Raw genomic sequence first — 19,215 nt, 5'->3', positions numbered from 1 at the left:
TTCCTTGATTTACTCTCAATAAATATTCTGTTCTCATTAGGTCAATTTATGAAATGCTGCAATTCTTCCACACTGTCACAGAAGATTATAATTTCATCCTAAAATTTATTAGTTATATTCTTTCATCCTCTGAACTCCTTTCCTGAAATTGTACTTCATTCGTTGTATTACTTCTTTTATGTACAAGCTGAGCAGATTGCATTCAAACGTTCAGACCTTTCTAGTCCGAACACGTCTCTCTTGGTCGTTCCTTTTTATCGTCCTCCATACTTCTTCATACGTTATATGTTACCTGTCTCTCTCTACAACTTACATACACTTTTGTGAGTATTTCAAACATATTGCACTGTTTTACGTTTTACAACTCCTTTACTAGTGGTAACTTGACAGATCCGATTAATATGTGTTGTTTTAAATGAATTCTTAATTATTTTATTAATTTTCATCTTATTGTCAACAGTTAAACTGGTGCCCTTATATTCTGAAAGCCAAATTAATTGGTATGTAACATACTACCATTTCTTCTTTAAACTCTTACGTGTATTGTTCTTTTAAGCTCCTTGTGTGCATGAGCTGTGAATCTGACTGTGTGGTGGCTATTGAATTAACATAGCTCTGATGTCTTCGCCAATGTTTGGTTGATATCCTCCCTGATGTCTGATGCTGTTTCTCCAGTTACACACAGACAACTCACTTCGATTAACGTTTCCCCCAGCATTCCGAAGAAATGTTATCAGCCGGCAGTGGTGGCCGAGCGGTTCTAGGCGGAACCGCTCGACTATCACGGTCGCAGGTTCGAATCCTGCCTCGGGCATGGATGTGGATTATGTTCTTAGGTTAGTTAGGTTTAAGTAGTTCTAAGTTCTAGGGACTGATGACCTCAGAAGTTAAGTCCCATAGTGCTCAGAGCCATTTTTGAATGTTACCAATGCCTTCTGTCTTCTCTGACTGCATCTTCCAGGTATCTTCCAGGAATCACCAATTTTATATCTTCCGAAGGAATGTTACCTATTCCTTCTGTCTTCTTTGACTGCATCTTCCAGGCGTCTGTTAATTTCTAACTACAATACCAGTCCCCCCATGTCTTCGAAATCGACACTCACATCTTCTGCTTCTTGTCAACGGAAAGTTAGATCTAGTCGTAAAGGTCCACAAAGAACTCTTTCCATCCTGTCACTTTCTCCTCCGCTTTTAATAGTTGCATTCTGTCTGCTCTCTCGGTGTTGAGGCCCTTGCTTTTAAAAGTTCTTATGGTTTTCTACGTGTTGATTGTCATGAACCTCTCCTATTTCTTAACTTTCTTCTTTAGACTTTACGCTTTATGTTTCCCTGAATTTCTCATTGTGTTCGAACCGAAGTGACCCATATTGCTGTATTCGTTAACATTTTTATACTTCCTTCTTTCGTCAGTAAACTGAAATATTTCTTCCCTTTATCCAAGTCTCTTCTCAGCAACTTTTTTGCGAATGTAGATGTATTTGTCTCTACAGTTTCTCTCGCTGAAGAATTAAGTTCTATTTCCACTCATTTTAGCTTGCTACATTGACTACAGCGTCGAGAAATTTGGAAAACATCATTATTTCTCAGTGCTTCAGCACTCTTCTTCCTTACATGTTGATTCTTAGCGACGATTCCCTTAAACTTCATCCTATTCTTCGTGATTAGTAAATTATTATCTGAGCAAATATCTGCTTCTGGACACTCCTTCAATCTAATAACTGATATTGTAATATCTGTCTCTTCATAATGCAAATCGTGTGGCTCCAGGACTTTTCTGTACAAAACACAACTTAGTAGTGTGCAGGATGATATCGTGCTATATACTGGGCTCATTTGCTTTTGCAGCAATTAATAATTAATATATATCGGAATTACGAACTCATGGTATGAGACACTTTAAGCTTTGATGTACGGCGTGTGATAGCAAAATTGTCGAAAATACTTGTAGCAAAATAAGTGGAGTATATAAAAATCTGTTGTATCAAAGCCATAGAGCTCACTTGTGGACTTTATCAGACTGGCATTTTAGTGAGCTTTTGTGGGGCAACTGTCCTGTTCAAGACTGAAAATATGTGCTGTAAATCACGAAAACATCAAAACATTGACTACAGAGGAATTCCTCTTGAGATATATCCCTTCAGTAAGACCTTCGTCACATCGTCATTCAATAGTGGTTCTACAGAGCATATAATACTTTTCGCTGTCGAGAGAGCGAGTAACTACAGTAGAAGAGACTCAAACTGCAAGCGACAAGAACACATGAAAAAAAGACAAAATATTATCAGGTGACTTAAAAACGGAATAATAAAAAGCATAACACGATATGACATCTTGTAATAGTACTACACTAATGTTCGCTGTTGAAACAAAATTATCGTTTTAGTTCAAGAATTGAGGGCGAACAGTTGTCGTCATTAACTATATGAATAGATAAAACAAGGCTGAAGCTGTATCTTGGGACATAAAATCTTAAGCATCGAGGAATTAGACGTTATTGTGTTGCACTGCACGCCACAGTCAATTTTCGAACGAAAATATGAGTGAAGTAATGGTTAATGACACACTGTATTGTTTGGAACACATTTTTTCTCTACAGGAAAAAATATTTTCAGCGTTACGGCGTTGCTGAACAGAAAATGATTCCCGGTGATTAAAGGACAACATATGTCACGCCCATCTACACTCCTCGAAATTGAAATAAGAACACCGTGAATTCATTGTCCCAGGAAGGGGAAACTTTACTGACACATTCCTGGGGTCAGATACATCACATGATCACACTGACAGAACCACAGGCACATAGACACAGGCAACAGAGCATGCACAATGTCGGCACTAGTACAGTGTATATCCACCTTTCGCAGCAATGCAGGCTGTTATTCTCCCATGGAGACGATCGTAGAGATGCTGGATGTAGTCCTGTGGAACGACTTGCCATGCCATTTCCACCTGGCGCCTCAGTTGGACCAGCGTTCGTGCTGGACGTGCAGACCGCGTGAGACGACGCTTCATCCAGTCCCAAACATGCTCAATGGGGGACAGATCCGGAGATCTTGCTGGCCAGGGTAGTTGACTTACACCTTCTAGAGCACGTTGGGTGGCACGGGATACATGCGGACGTGCATTGTCCTGTTGGAACACCAAGTTCCCTTGCCGGTCTAGGAATGGTAGAACGATGGGTTCGATGACGGTTTGGATGTACCGTGCACTATTCAGTGTCCCCTCGACGATCACCAGAGGTGTACGGCCAGTGTAGGAGATCGCTCCCCACACCATGATGCCGGGTGTTGGCACTGTGTGCCTCGGTCGTATGCAGTCCTGATTGTGGCGCTCACCTGCACGGCGCCAAACACGCATACGACCATCATTGGCACCAAGGCAGAAGCGACTCTCATCGCTGAAGACGACACGTCTCCATTCGTCCCTCCATTCACGCCAGTCGCGACACCACTGGAGGCGGGCTGCACGATGTTGGGGCGTGAGCGGAAGACGGCCTAACGGTGTGCGGGACCGTAGCCCAGCTTCATGGAGACGGTTGCGAATGGTCCTAGCCGATACCCCAGGAGCAACAGTGTCCCTAATTTGCTGGGAAATGGCGGTGCGGTCCCCTACGGGACTGCGTAGGATCCTACGGTCTTGGCGTGCATCCGTGCGTCGCTGCGGTCCGGTCCCAGGTCGACGGGCACGTGCACCTTCCGCCGACCACTGGCGACAACATAGATGTACTGTGGAGACCTCACGCCCCACGTGTTGAGCAATTCGGCGGTACGTCCACCCGGCCTCCCGCATGCCCACTATACGCCCTCGCTCAAAGTCCGTCAACTGCACATGCGGTTCACGTCCACCCTGTCGCGGCATGCTACCAGTGTTAAAGACTGCGATGGAGCTCCGTATGCCACGGCAAACTGGCTGACACTGACGGCGGCGGTGCACAAATGCTGCGCAGCTAGCGCCATTCGACGGCCAACACCGCGGTTCCTGGTGTGTCCGCTGTGCCGTGCGTGTGATCATTGCTTGTACAGCCCTCTCGCAGTTTCCGGAGCAAGTATGGTGGGTCTAACACACCGGTGTCAACGTGTTCTTTTTTCCATTTCCAGGAGTGTATAAAAGCGTAGTAGGATTACCTCACGTTATCACCGTCTTATAATAATCACATGTACGTCCAATTCTGCAACACAGTATTAGCTCAGAGGTGATCACCTGTGTAGGAAAATAAGATGGTCTCTGTGGTAACCAACATGGATTAGAAAATACCGATCAAATGAAGGTAAAATCTTGTTCTTCATATGTAACTTTATAAGAGTGAGTGGCGGAAGCGAATTCAGTGCTTCTCAAATTTCTAAATGGTTTAAGTGTCATTAAGAGGATATAACGAGATTACGTCAATACAGGATATCTACCGACGTTGGCGACTGGCACATTCCGGTGTTTCACTTTGGACGAAGAGTCTTTCATTGGCACTGAAGCATTTTTCCCGATTCTTTTTAAGGTAGTGTAGTATTATCATTATTACTCAGATTAGTATTATCGAAGCTGTTAATGTTTCACTAAATATGACGCTAAATATGATGTCAGGAAAGAATATTAAGATGCTAATGGAATATTAAATAGTACAACAAATATAGATATGTCATGTAGTGCACTTTATAAAATGTAAAAATTGTATGTTCAATGTTCTCGATTAAGGAGCCAACAAGCAATATCGATACAAACAACGGAAGGTAAATGGTTTCACAACGGCTTTTTCCGTCTTCATGGCAACTGTTGCGGAAACAATAAAACATTTCCACTCCCAGCAGTTAAAGAATGACCCTGAAGAACATGTACTTAAAAATCACCAACGACGAATTTACGAGAAGGATTTTAGGAAAACTTTTTCAGATTCGTACATACGGTACCCGTACTACCAAGTCTGACTTAAACAGCTTGTTACGTGGCGTACAAAAAGGACATATCTCAATCTTCACCAATAACTACAGAACAAAACTGTTATAAGAGTTCAAGATTTCGCCTCTGCTATGGATTTAAAACAATGAGTTGCAGATGTCACAAATTAATCCTGACTGTGCACGATATCCTTTATTTAGGAAATATTAATTTCGTCCGATTGTGAAACAAACGTCATTCAACTCGTCCCTTCTTTCAGTATACAACAATCCTTGGATTTGTTACCAGTGTTTTCCGTAGAATTGCTTCCGATCCTCATTTTAAATACGGCCATTAGTGCTGATTAGCTTTTGGGTCGTATTAATGGACGCCAGTTAGCAAAAAATCGCAGAAGATCGAGATTCATTAATATTCCCTTCTTTTGCAAAATAGCTGACTTATAAAGGCTAGTTGGGTCTTGCGGCTTAAATCTTGCTGCTTTCTTACTGTAGTTTTGTATGCATGGAACATTACATTTATTTCACCCTTCCGCTAATTCATTGCTCGGTTTTTTTCTCCTGTTCCGAAAACTGCGCATTCTGCAATAAGCAGCCTCGTTTATCACTGCAGATGCATCCGTAATTCCTCATAAGGACAGCAAATCGACAACAAGGTATAAACTATGAAATAAGACAATTACTTCACGATGAATTTCTTCTCACAGAAAATTTCTAAGATCATCTTATTACCTACATCGTCGCTCTCTCAGCGCGGACATCCTTCCAAAGTTATGAGAAGGAAAATAACCAGAAACTGGCTACCATTTACATTTTAGTAATATCGAAAAATATATAAGGAAATCGCGGCACACCAAGGACAAACTTTTGATTTCAGAAACGTCACATTCTACTTATGTTAAGAGGAATATAAAGTGAAAGAAAACAATAACATATTTCTCAATTTCGCATCGAAGGATGCGGCACAATGTTTACAGTGTCAATAAAAAACTAGATCACGGAATATTGATAATACCATAGTTAAGACATACATATTTGATAATTAAGATTCGTGTTATAATTCTTTTGGAATTAACTAGTCGTACTTATTAGAAGAAAAAAGCCCATAAATTTTAATTTATTATTAAACAAACGAAACCACGGCAGTAGGTAAGAGATGGGAGATTTAAAGTACCCCTTGGCCCAAGGGTTTAGATATCGAGATATGGGCTGTGAGATCTGGTTAGAGATGTTCCACCAATGTCGATCAATTGAATAACGATGCCACCTCCAAGTAATGGAGTAGATACTGTAGGTTAGTAAAGTAATAGAGTCAACTTCATACAACGATTGTAAGCGGAAATAACGAAGAAAAAAAGAAACAGGAACTTATTGGGCACCTCAGTTTTTAGAAGTCAATCATCAGCAGTCTCACTCAATATAGGGCACAAATTTCACATTCGGTTGCGTTGCACAATCTTTTCTCTTTTACACACATGTGAAATAAGCATTACGTATTACTGGCATTGTCAGTCTAGGGACGATCTGCGACATGTGATAAATGAGAACTTTGTGATAAGCCAAGATCGCTAAAGACGCGTGGAAGACCAGTTTCGACAGAGGAATGCTGTCTTCATCGGATCGTATGTTTTAAAATTTTTACAACATATTGTCTATTAGTGTTGCAATTCGCTTCATATTACATATGCACTTCCCACTACTATGAAAATGACGGCAGGTCAAATATAAAAATATTATATACAGTCATAAACATAACTATATTGCTCATGTTTTACTTAATACTTTTATATTTGACCTGCAGATATGTAGTTATCTTCATGAAAGTGGGAACTCCATATGAAGTATGAAGCGACTTGCAACACTCGGGCGGACAATATAGAAAAATTTTATAAGTTCCAATATTGACAGTACAACTATGTCGAAGCATGTCATACAGTAAAATTATTTTAGCGATCTTGGCTTGTGACGTCTTCGTCAGTTATTTGAAATAAGCGCATCACATTTTCGCTTACTGATCATGAACAAACACTTACACATAGATTAATTAGTTGTTTGCTATACGGTTTCAAATACGTAAAATATTTCACGTCTTCTCTCGCTCTCGCTCTCTCTCTCTCTCTCTCTCTCTCTCTCTCTCTCTCTCTCACTCACTCTCTCTCCCTCCATTTGCCCATTGGCCGTTTATGTTTTATTTGTAATCTCGTCTTCTTCAAAACGTTGAGGTATGTAGCTCTAGCTCATTATTTCAGCAACTACACATCTCTTTTGCAACTAACAGAAAATGTACGTTACATTTACAGAACACAATTTCAGTTCTGATACATATTTTGCTTTATCAACATTTACATTCTCATATCACATTTTCAGCTCATATAAATCTAATGTCAGCTCTTGCTTTAGTCTTCAATGAGGCATATTTTTCACATGCATTCCCCACACATTGCGAAACTATTTTAAAAAATATCATTATTGTCTCGCAGGATCTTGAAATACAGAACACATATGTTCACAGAATTACGTTAAGGTTACCACAGAAAGAATTGCACCTTCGAATCCCATACTACCTACGTCATCTTATGAAGGCAGCCAAACATCATGATCGGAAGTTCCATGGCGGCTTTTCGCGGATGATGAAGTAGTATACAGAGAAGTTGCAGCATTAGGAAATTGCAGCAAAATGCTGGAAGATCTGCAGCGGATAGGCACTTGGTGCAGCGAGTGGCACTGACCCTTAACATAGACAAATGTAATGTATTGCGAATACATAGAAACAAGGATCCTTTATTGTATGATTATATGATAGCAGAACAAACACTGGTAGCAGTTACTTCTGTGAAATATCTGGGAGTATGGTGTACGGAATGATTTGAAGTGGAATGATCATATAAAATTAATTGTTGGTAAGGAGGGTGCCAGGTTGAGATTCATTGGGAGAGTCCTTAGAAAATGTAGTTCATCAACAAAGGAGGTAGCTTACAAAACACTCGTTCGACCTTTACTTGAGTATTGCTTATCAGTGTGGGATCCGTACCAGGTCGGGTTGACAGAGCAGATAGAAGAGCGGCGCGTTTCGTCACAGTGTTATTTGGTAAGCGTGATAGCGTTACGGAGATGTTTAGCAAACTCAAGAGGCAGACTCTCCAAGAGAGCCGCTCTGCATCGCGGTGTAGCTTGCTGTCCAGGTTTCGAGAGGGTGCGTTTCTAGATAAGGTATCTAATATATTGCTTCCCCCTACTTATACCTCCCGAGGAGATCACGAATGTAGAGATTCGAGCGCTCACGGAGGCTTTCCGGCAGTCGTTCTTCCCACGAACCATACGCGAGTAGAACAGGACAGCTGAGCAGCAAGCAGTGGCACGTAAAGTGCCCTCCGCCACACACCGTTGGGTGGCTTGCGGAGTAGAAATGTAGATGTAGATGTAGATGTAGATCGTTGTTGAACATCCGTTACCACAAGTGACATGGATGCCTTATGTTGGCGGATGTTATTCTCCGCTCTGGGCGGTACTTAAGTGTTTAAAAAGAAAGATAATACAAGAAAATGTGTCTCATTAATGTAATTCTGATTCTACAGAAGGGACTTAAACTGCCTATCATACGTGTTTTATTCTATTTATTCATTAATAATCGTTTACAGCGCGCCATTAAAGTACGACTATTTCACTCTGAATGTAAATAGCTAGACAAAAACAGAAAGAAAGTGACGTGTAATACTTATTTCCGTGAAAAGTTACGATTTATACATTCTCAGTCAATGTCGAAACATAGGTCAACACCTCAGAGCTGGCGTATAAAACCAGTAGTGGACGTGATGTTACACCACAACAGCTTTCACGGGACAAGTTTAATATCCCAGAGATTCTGCAAGTATGAGAAACCGTAGTTCCACATATATGTCATGAATTTATGTAAGTCATAGTCTCATGTAGCTCATAATCTCAGTTAGTCCGTCGACAACCATAATATTATAATAATATGGGACGCAGATAGACTGTGAAGGTTATGGGCTCTATATTTCCTGCTAATATAGAAATTAAGACCTCAAATTTCATACATGAATCACGAAGACCAAGTGATTATACCATTCACTGAATTCTAGAGGGAGTAACGTTGAAATGAAGGAAGTTTTAGAGTATACATAAATAAAATGTAGGTGTGTTAAAGCGTAGACGAGGATATTACCCAAAGAGTTGTGGTTGATAAGATAGATGTGACACCTGATTTCATATTATTATTCTGGTGTTCTTTTAAAACTGTCGACTAGGTTGGTTGTTTTGGTGCAGACACTGTCAATTGCCACAGCAGTAAGAGGCAAAAGAAATATTTGTAGATGTTTGATTTAATGAAGGAAAGAAGGAAATTAGGGCGAATGGTTGGTGGGCCTGGCCTTTATGCTTCTGTAGAAGTAGTCTACCAGCTATTTTTTGAAAGACAGCTGAGCAGCAAGCAAGTGCATCTGTTTCTTTTTCTATTACTAAAATCGCACTCCTATCTTATCAGCCCGCCTGATTTTCAATATTTTTCTGTATCATTACGTCTCAAACGTTTCCATCGTCTTCTGTTTCTTTTCTCAATTGTCCACGATTCACTCACTGCCATACAATGCTGTGTTCTAAACGTAATTCCTCAGTAATTTTTTGCTCACATATAGGTCAATCTCTGATATCAGTACATTTCAGTTGGTCAGGAATGCCCTGTTTTGCCTCTACTAATCGTATGTCCTCCTTCCTTCGCCCTTCATGCGTAAGTTTGCTTCCAAGGAATCAGAATTCCTTAACTTCGTCTATTTCGTGACCAACGACTTTGATGTTAAGTGCCTCACAATTCTCAAGTTGCTAGTGTCATTACCTGTGCTTTTTGCGGTTTATTCTCCATCCATAATCTGTACTCATTAGACACTTCACTCCATCCAACAGATCCTGTCATTCTTCTTCACTTTCAATCAGCAAAGCAAAATCATCAGCGAACCTTATCGTCGTTATCCTTCCATCCTGAATTTAAATCCCACTCTAGATTCTTCCTAATATTTTCATTATTACTTCCTTGATTTAGAGATTGCACAGTAGCGGCGAAAACCAGAATCCTTGTCTTGTTCCTTTATAATCCGAGCATTTCGTTCTTGATCTTCTAATCTAATGGCCCCCTCTTGGTCACTGTTCATATTGTATATTACACGTCCCTCCTTGTGGCTTAATCCTATTTTTCTCCGAATTTCGAACATCTTGTACAACTTCAAATCATCGATCTCTTTTCTTAGGTCGACCACTCCTACGAGCGTATCTTAATATTTCTTTACTCTTGTTCCCATTATCAAGTGCAACGTCAGAACTAACTAATTATCATCCAACTAGTCCCCATTTTCTTTTCCATTATTGTGTGTATAATTATTGTCAGTAAATTGGATGCATAAACTGTTAGGCAGATTGTGAGGTAGTTTTCACACGTTTTGGAACTTGTTATGTTCGGGATTGAATGGATATTAATTTGCGAAAGTCTGATTTTACGTCGCCAGTCCCATAGATTCTACACACCACCTTGAACAGCAGTATAGCTTCCCATTCTTCCAAAGATTTTAGAGATTCGGATGAAATGTTATCTATATGCTCTGCATTATTGGTACTCAAGTCTTGAAGAGATTTTTTAAAATATGTATCTAATACTGGATACTCTTTTGTTACTCCTATCGCCTTTAATTTCTTCATCTGCCAAATCAAGTCCTCACCCTCTTAAAGGCTCTCAATGTACTCTTCCCACGTAGCTGTTCTGCGTTTAACAGTGAAATTCCCATTGCAGTCTTAATGATTCCATCCGAAGGTTGTCTGACTTTCCTGTACGCTAGTCACTCGTCCCGAAGTTCATTTCTTTCTCTATTTATTTCCAACTTTCCTGCAGTTATTTAGCCTTGTATGCCCTGCATTTGCTATTTACTTCATTACTCATAGGTTTGCATTACTGATTTCCTATTGTACCCGGAAAATTTTTATACTTACTGTGCGTGTGATCATTGCTTGTACAGCCCTCTCGCAGTGTCCGGAGCAAGTATGGTGGGTCTGACACACCGGTGTCAATGTGTTCTTTTTTCCATTTCCAGGAGTGTACTACGAAAAAGTCTTGTTTTTTCTTGAGTTTTGTTTCCATTATCAACCGCAACGTCAAAATTGAAACTCTGATGCCCTTACAGTTCTTAAAACCAAACTAATCGTCAGTTTCCTTTTCAGTCAATTTGTATATCATTATTGCCAGCAACTTGGAAGCAAGTGCTGTTGACCTGATTGTGCGATAATTCTCGCACGTGTCAGCTCTTGCAATTTTCGGCATTGTGTGGATGATGTTTGCCCGAAAGGCAGGTGGTATATCGCCAGACTCATACATTCATATACTAACGTGAACAGTCGTTTTCAAGCTATTTCCCTGAATGATTTTAGAAATTCTAATGGAATGTTATCCATCCCTTCTGTCTTATATCATCTTCAGTCTTCCAAAGTTGTTTTACATTCTGATTCTAATACTGGACCCCTATCAAATCTATATTGACTCATATTTCTACTTCCATAACGCCATCAGACTAGTTTTCCGCTCATAGTGGCTTTCAGTGTTGTCTTTTCGTCTGTCCGCTCTCTCTTCTACATTCAAAACGGAATTCCCCTTGCAGTCATAATGTTACCACCTTCGTTTTTAATTTCTCATGATTGTTTAGACTTTAATACATCCTGAGACAGACGTTCAGACAATCAGTTCTCTTTCGATTTTCACTTTTTTCATGCAACCAATTCGCTTTAGCTTCCCTGCACTTCCTATTTGTTTGATTCTTAAGTGACTTGTAGTTCTGTATTACAGAATTTCTTGGAACGTTTTTGTACTAACTTATTTCACAGTTACCTTCTTTCTACACATGATTTTCTTTCCAGCTTCTATGAACGCCCATTTTAGAGATATACATTAATTTTCAACTGAACTGCCTACCGGGTTACTCCTTATTGCAGTATGTGTAGCCTTAGAGAACTCATCTTTCCTCAGTACTTACATATCCCATACTTACATATGCTCATTGATTCTTCCTGACTATTATCTTGGACTCCAGCCTTTCTTCATCACTACTAAATAATGATCTGAATCTACATCTGCCCCTGAGAACGTCTTACAACCCAATTCGTGATTTCGGTATTTCTGCCTAACCGTGATGTAATCTAAATAAAATTTTCACGTGTCTCCCGGCTTTCTGTAAGTTTACCTCCTCTTCTTCTGATTCTTCAACGGAGTATTCGCTTTAACTAGCTGAAATTTGTTTCTGAGATAAATTAGTATTTCTTCTCTCCCATTCATAGTAACAAGCCCATATTCACCCTTAAGCCTTTCTTCTGCCCCTACTCCTACAATAACATACCAGTCCCCGGTGACTATCAGATTTTCATCTTTCTTTACGTACCGAATTACCCGTTTATTATCCTCATACACTTTAATAACTTTTCTCATGTCTTGAGCACCCCAGGACATAAGAAAACGTATTAAAGTGCCTTCAAAGACCGCTTCGTCTCACAGCATTTTCATGCAAATTGTAGCCATCGTCATATACTTCCTCTGTCTCTTCATCTTCCACTCGCGACGTCTCCACGCAATCACCAACTATCATTGTCATTGTTAGTTTCCAGTCGTTTCAAATCAGTACAACCCTATCACTGAATTGTTCGCAGAAGCTCACTCGTTGCCCTACCTTCCCATTCATAACGAATACTATTCGCGTTATACGGTTTTCTGCTGCTGTTGACATTACCCTACACTCATGTGACCAGAAATCCTAGTCTTCTTTCATTTTTACGTCACTGACCCCACTGCATCTAGATTGAACGTTAGCATTTCCCGTTTCATATTTTCTAGATTCCCTACCACGTTCAAACTTCTGGCATCCCACGTTTCAAGCCGTAGAAAGTAATCCTTTCGTTAGTTATTCAGTCTTTTTCTCAACGTCATCTACCCCCCGGGACTCCTTCCCAGACTTCTGAACAGGGGAATAATGCTGAATATTTTGCCATTGGAGAGACCATTACGACTCTGCTTTCCATTACAGGCCACATCTCCAGCAGATACACGTTACGTACCTGTATTGACCCGTTTTCTAGGGGTGGTGTCTTAGTAATCCAAAATGTTCTCAGTCTCGGGTTAGGAATCCGCCACCGCTTAAATTTTTGTTAATGATCAGAACTGGCTGCCGAAGGCTTCCGCCAACTGCCTTGTGATAGAGGGCGGAGGAGCGGTCAGAGGTTCAGGGCACTCTCTGGCCCTTCAGGTGGGAAACTGCTCCTAAAGGCGGAAGAATCAGTAGTGATAAAAGGCACGAGGATGCAGAAGGTCACAGAAGCCACTGCAATAAAGATACGTAACGTGGACCCATAATACATGCGGCCTGCGATTGAAAAAAGGGACATCTCTCCATTTGCAAAATACTCTGGTGTAGTCCACCATTTGTATCTTCGGGAGGTGACTACAAAAGGCGACATCATCATAAGAAAAAGATTGTATACCCAACGAAATGATAACGTTCTACGAGACGGGACGTGGAATTTCAGAAGCTTGAACGTGGTAAGGAAGCTAAAAATCCGAAAAAGCATATGTAAAGGCTCAATCTAGATACAGTAGGTGTCACTGAAGTGAGGTGGAAAGAAGACAAGGTTTTCTGGTCAGATCAGTCAGAACAGCAGCAGAAAAAGGTATAAAGGAAGTAGTATTCGATATGAATAGGAACGTAGACCAGAGAATATATTATCGTGAACCGTTCAGTGATAGGGTTGTTATTACGACAATCGACAAAAAATCTACACTGACATCGATATTTCAGGTATGCATACGACGTCGCAAGTAGGAGATGAAGAGATAAAGATAGTGTATGAGGATATTGGAAGTGTAATACAGTACGTAAAGGAGGACGATAACCTAGTAGTCATGGGGAACTGGAATGCAGTTGAAGGGAAAGGGGTAGAAGAAAAGGTTACAGGCGAATATAAGCTTTGGGCAAAGAATAAGAGAGTAAAAAGACTAATACAGTGCTGTAATAAATTTCAACTGATTATAGCGGATATTCGGTTCAAGAACGAATATTCTGTTCGAGAATCACACGAGGTTCAGGTATACTTGGAAAAGGCCCGGTGATACCGGAAAATTTCTGTTAGATTACACCATTGTGAGACAGAGATTCCGAAATCAGGTACTGGATTTAAGGCGTACCCAGGAGCAGATATAGACTCAGATCCCAATGTTGTAGAGACCAAGAGTAGGCTAAAGTCTAAAAGATTTGAGGAAGTAATTTCTGAGAATGTAAGTTTGGAGCCCAGCATTGTATGGCAGTAAAACATGGACTGTGTGGAAACAGGAACAGAAGTGGTATACGGAAGTCCTAAGGAATGACGAGATACGCTTGAAGTTCTCTAAAGCTGTAGATCAATAAAGAATAGTCCACTAGGCAGTACAGTTGAAGGGGAATGGACAAAAAGGGAAGTAACAGAAGCTTGAAAGATAAACATAGGTACAGAGAAGGTAACTGCAAAGAAACCATGGGTAACAGAAGAAATACATCAGTTGTTCGATGAAAGAAAGAAGAACAAAATCATTGAGAAAAATTCAAAAATACAGAAATACAAGTGGATGAAGAATGTAACAATGAGGAAGTGCTGGGGTGCTAAGACGAAATGGTTGCATGAATAATGTGAAGAAATCTAAAATGCAATGGTAGTCGGAAGGACTGACTCAGCATATATGAAAGACAAATTAACCTTCGATGAAATTATAAGCAAGGGTGGTAACTTTAAGAGTGCAATGGGAATTCCGTTGATAAATGGAGAGGAGAAAGCAGATACGTGGAAAGAGTACATCGAAGGCCTCTATGAGGGGGAAGAACTGTCTTATAAGACATAAGAAGAAACAAGAGTTAGTTTGGAAGAAATAGCGGATCCAGTATCAGAATCAGAATGTAAGAGAGATTTTAGAGCTGAAGATGAAATAAGATAACATTCCATAAGAATTTCTAAAGTCATTGGGGGAAGTCGTAACAAAACGACTATTCACGTTGACGTGTAGAATGTATGTGTCTGGCGATATACCATCTGATGTTCGTAAAAATATCATCCATATAATTCCAAATACTGCAAGAGCTCGCAAGTGCGTGAATTGTTTCACAATCAGCTTAACAGATTATGCATCCAAGTTGGTGACAAGACTAGTATATAGAAAAATAGTAAACGAAATTGAGGGTTAGTTAGATGACAATGAGTTGGATTTTAGGAAAGGTAAAGGCACGAGAGAAGCAATTCTGACGTTGAGGTTGATAATGGAATCAAGATTAAAGAAAAATGAAGATATATTCATAGGATTTGTTGACCTGTAGAAAGTGGTTGAAAATGTATCATAGTGCAAGATGTTCGAAATTCTGAGAAAAATAGGAGCACGCTACAGAGAGAGGGGGGTAATATACAACATGTGTATGTACATGAGTCAAGAGGGTATAATGAGAGTTGGCGACAAGAACGACCTCCTCAGTTTAAAAAGTGTTTGAGATGCTGATGTTGTCTTTCGCCCCTACTGCTCAATCCGTACATCGAAGAAGCAATGATGGAAATAAAGGAAAGTTTCAAGAGTGGAATTAAAATTCGAGATGAAAGGATATCATTGATACCATTCGCTGATTACATTGCTATCTTGAATGAATGTGAAGAAGAATATATGAGCCATTGTATGTCATGAACTATCTAATGTGGAATACGGACAGTGAGTAAATCGAAGAAAAACGAAAGTAATGAGAAGTAGCAGAATGAGAACTGCGAGAACCGTAACACCAGGATGAGGGACACGGAGTAGTAGTTCAAGTATATTACTACCTAGAGAGCGAAATAACCAATGACGGCCGGAGCAAAGAGAACACAAAAAGCAGCCTAGCACTTTCTAAAAGGGCTTCACTGGCCAAGAGAAGTCTACTAGTATCAAACATACGGCTTAAATTGAGGAAGATAATTCTGATAATGTACATTTAGAGCAAAGAATTTTATGGTAGTATCACATGAAGTGAATCGTAGCATTTGAGATGTGGTGCTACATACGAGTTTTGAAAATTAGGTTGACTGATGTTGTTGTTGTTGTGGTCTTCAGTCCTGAGACTGGTTTGATGCAGCTCTCCATGCTACTCTATCCTGTGCAAGCTTCTTCATCTCCCAGTACCTACTGCAACCTACATCCTTCTGAATCTGCTTAGTGTACTCATCTCTCGGTCTCCCTCTACGATTTTTACCCTCCACACTGCCCTCCAATGCTAAATTTGTGATCCCTTGATGCCTCAAAACATGTCCTACCAACCGATCCCTTCTTCTAGTCAAGTTGTGCCACAAACTTCTCTTCTCCCCAATCCTATTCAATACCTCCTCATTAGTTACGTGATCTATCCACCTTATCTTCAGTATTCTTCTGTAGCACCACATTTCGAAAGCTTCTATTCGCTTCTTGTCCAAACTAGTTATCGTCCATGTTTCACTTCCATACATGGCTACACTCCAAACAAATATTTTCAGAAATGACTTCCTGACACTTAAATCTATATTCGATGTTAACAAATTTCTCATCTTCAGAAACGCTTTCCTTGCCATTGCCAGTCTACATTTTATATCCTCTCTACTTCGACCATCATCAGTTATTTTACTTCCTAAATAGCAAAACTCCTTTACTACTTTAAGTGTCTCATTTCCTAATATAATTCCCTCAGCATCACCCGATTTAATTTGACTACATTCCATTATCCTCGTTTTGCTTTTGTTGATGTTCATCTTATATCCTCCTTTCAAGACACTGTCCATTCCGTTCAACTGCTCTTCCAAGTCCTTTGCCGTCTCTGACAGAATTACAATGTCATCGGCGAACCTCAAAGCTTTTACTTCGTCTCCATGAATTTTAATACCTACTCCAAATTTTTCTTTTGTTTCCTTTACTGCTTGCTCAATATACAGATTGAATAACATCGGGGAGAGGATACAACCCTGTCTCACTTTTTTCCCAACCACTGCTTCCCTTTCATGCCCCTCGGCTCTTATGACTGCCATCTGGTTTCTGTACAAATTGTAAATAGCCTTTCGCTCCCTGTATTTTACCCCTGCCACCTTTAGAATTTGAAAAAGAGTATTCCAGTCAACATTGTCAAAAGCTTTCTCTAAGTCTACAAATGCTAGAAACGTAGGTTTGCCTTTTCTTAATCTTTCTTCTAAGATAAGTCGTAAGGTCAGTATTGCCTCACGTGTTCCAACATTTCGACGGAATCCAAACTGATCCTCCCCGAGGTCCGCATCTACCAGTTTTTCCATTCGTCTGTAAAGAATTCGCGTTAGTATTTTGCAGCTGTGACTTATTAAACTGATAGTTCGGTAATTTTCACATCTGTCAGCACCTGCTTTCTTTGGGATTGGAATTATTATATTCTTCTTGAAGTCTAAGGGTATTTCGCCTGTCTCATACATCTTGCTCACCAGCTGGTAGAGTTTTGTCATGACTGGCTCCCCCAAGGCCGTCAGTAGTTCTAATGGAATGTTGTCTACTCCGGGGGCCTTGTTTCGACTCAGGTCTTTCAGTGCTCTGTCAAGCTCTTCACGCAATACCGTATCACCCATTTCGTCTTCATCTACATCCTCTTCCATTTCCATAATATTGTCCTCAAGTACATCACCCTTGTATAAACCTTCTATATACTCCTTCCACCTTTCTGCCTTCCCTTCTTTGCTTAGAACTGGGTTGCCATCTGAGCTCTTGATATTCATACACGTGGTTCTCTTCTCTCCAAAGGTCTCTTTAATTTTCCTGTAGGCAGTATCTATCTTACCCCTAGTGAGATAAGCCTCTACATCCTTACATTTATCCTCTAGCCATCCCTGTTTAGCCATTTTGCACTTCCTCTCGATCTCATTTTTGAGACGTTTGTATTCCTTTTTGCCTGCTTCATTTACTGCATTTTTATATTTTCTCCTTTCATCAATTAAATTCAATATTTCTTCTGTTACCCAAGGATTTCTAGCAGCCCTCGTCTTTTTACCTACTTTATCCTCTGCTGCCTTCACTACTTCATCCCTCAGAGCTACCCATTCTTCTTCTACTGTATTTCTTTCCCCTATTCCTGTCAATTGTTCCCTTATGCTCTCCCTGAAACTCTGTACAACCTCTGGTTCTTTCAGTTTATCCAGGTCCCATCTCCTTAATTTCCCACATTTTTGCAGTTTCTTCAGTTTTAATCTACAGGTCATAACCAATAGATTGTGGTCAGAGTCCACATCTGCCCCTGGAAATGTCTTACAATTTAAAACCTGGTTCCTAAATCTCTGTCTTACCATTATATAATCTATCTGATACCTTTTAGTATCTCCAGGGTTCTTCCACGTATACAACCTTCTTTCATGATTCTTAAAACAAGTGTTACCTATGACTAAGTTGTGCTCTGTACAAAATTCAACTAGGCGGCTTCCTCTTTCATTTCTTAGCCCCAATCCATATTCACCTACTATGTTTCCTTCTCTCCCTTTTCCTACACTCGAATTCCAGTCACCCATTACTATTAAATTTTCGTCTCCCTTCACTATCTGAATAATTTCTTTTATTTCATCGTACGTTTCTTCAATTTCTTCGTCATCTGCAGAGCTAGTTGGCATATAAACTTGTACTACTGTAGTAGGTGTGGGCTTCGTATCTATCTTGGCCACAATAATGCGTTCACTATGCTGTTTGTAGTAGCTTACCCGCATTCCTATTTTGCTATTCATTATTAAACCTACTCCTGCATTACCCCTATTTGATTTTGTGTTTATAACCCTGTAATCACCTGACCAGAAGTCTTGTTCCTCCTGCCACCGAACTTCACTAATTCCCACTATATCTAACTTTAACCTATCCATTTCCCTTTTTAAATTTTCTAACCTACCTGCCCGATTAAGGGATCTGACATTCCACGCTCCGATCCGTAGAACGCCAGTTTTCTTTCTCCTGATAACGACTGATAGCGTAACGAATGGGAAGGTCCTGCGCAGAACTGGAGAGGAAACGAAGATGTTGAAAATACTGATACGATGATACGACATCTGTTAAGTCATCAGGGAATAACTTCTATGGTACTATAGGGAGCTATAGAGGGCAAAAGCTGTAGAATAAGGCAGAGATTGAAATATATTCAACAAATAGTTGATAGCGTAGGTTACAAGTTCTACTCTGGGATGAAGAGATTGGCACAGGAGATTAATTCATGGCTCACTGTATCCAACCAGCCAGAAGAGAGATGAGAAAAAAAAGGAAAACATGCAGTGGTTTCTATTGCCTTCCACA

The sequence above is a fragment of the Schistocerca gregaria genome, chromosome 2 (genome assembly GCF_023897955.1).
Source record: "Schistocerca gregaria isolate iqSchGreg1 chromosome 2, iqSchGreg1.2, whole genome shotgun sequence".
Classification (NCBI taxonomy): Eukaryota; Metazoa; Arthropoda; class Insecta; order Orthoptera; family Acrididae; genus Schistocerca; species Schistocerca gregaria.
Note: the sequence above shows the minus strand (reverse complement) of the source record.